The sequence below is a fragment of the Bison bison genome, unplaced genomic scaffold (genome assembly GCF_000754665.1).
Source record: "Bison bison bison isolate TAMUID 2011002044 unplaced genomic scaffold, Bison_UMD1.0 scf7180017864472, whole genome shotgun sequence".
Taxonomy (NCBI): domain Eukaryota; kingdom Metazoa; phylum Chordata; class Mammalia; order Artiodactyla; family Bovidae; genus Bison; species Bison bison.
Window position 1 is genome coordinate 12,680,571 of NW_011495033.1, and position 1,037 is coordinate 12,681,607.

Below are 1,037 nucleotides of genomic sequence, written 5' to 3' on the forward strand. Positions count from 1 at the left end.
AAGAGACAGGACCAGATGCCATGATCTTCATTTTCTGAATGTTGAGCTTTAAGCCAACTTTTTAACTCTCTTCTTTCACTTTCATCAAGTAGGTCTTTTGTAGTTCCTCTTCTACTTTCTGCATAAGGGTGGTGTCATCTGCATATCTGAGATTATTGATATTTCTCCTGGCAATCTTGATTCCAGCTTGTGCTTCTTCCAGCCCAGCGTTTCTCATGATGTACTCTGCATATAATTTAAATAAGCAGGGTGACAATATACAGCCTTGATGTACTCCTTTTCCTATTTGGAACCAGTCTGTTGTTCCATGTCCAGTTCTAATTGTTGCTTCCTGGATCTGCACACAATTTCTCAAGAGACAGGTCAGGCATTTCTCCAAAGAAGGCATACAGATGGCTAACAAACACATGAAAAGATGCTCAACATCACTCATTATCAGAGAAATGCAAATCAAAACTACAATGAGCTACCATTTCACGCCAGTCAGAATGGCTGCGATCCAAAAGTCTACAAGCAATAAATGCTGGAGAGGGTATGGAGAAAAGGGAAACCTCTTACACTGTTGGTGGGAATGCAAACTAGTATAGCCACTATGGAGAACAGTGTGGAGATTCCTTAAAAAACTGGAAATAGAACTGCCTTATGACCTAGCAATCCCACTGCTGGGCACACACACTGAGGAAACCAGAATTGAAAGAGACACGTGTATCACTGTTTATAATAGCCAGGACATGGAAGCAACCTAGATGTCCATCAGCAGATGAATGGATAAGAAAGCTGTGGTACATATACACAATGGAGTACTACCCAGCCATTAAAAAGAATACATTTGAATCAGTTCTAATGAGGTGGATGAAACTGGAGCCTATTATACAGAGTGAAGTAAGCCAGAAAGAAAAACACCAATACAGTAAACTAACGCATATATATGGAATTTAGAAAGATGGTAACAATAACCCTGTATACGAGACAGCAAAAGAGACACTGATGTATAGAACAGTCTTTTGGACTCTGTGGGAGAGGGAGAGGGTGGGATG

General features: G+C 40.5%; 1 protein-coding gene across 1 annotated transcript in view; it reads right to left on the bottom strand.

Moving 5' to 3' along the window:
• Positions 1-1,037, bottom strand: part of BRIP1 (BRCA1 interacting protein C-terminal helicase 1) — a 179,296-nt gene that overhangs the window by 7,099 nt on the left and 171,160 nt on the right.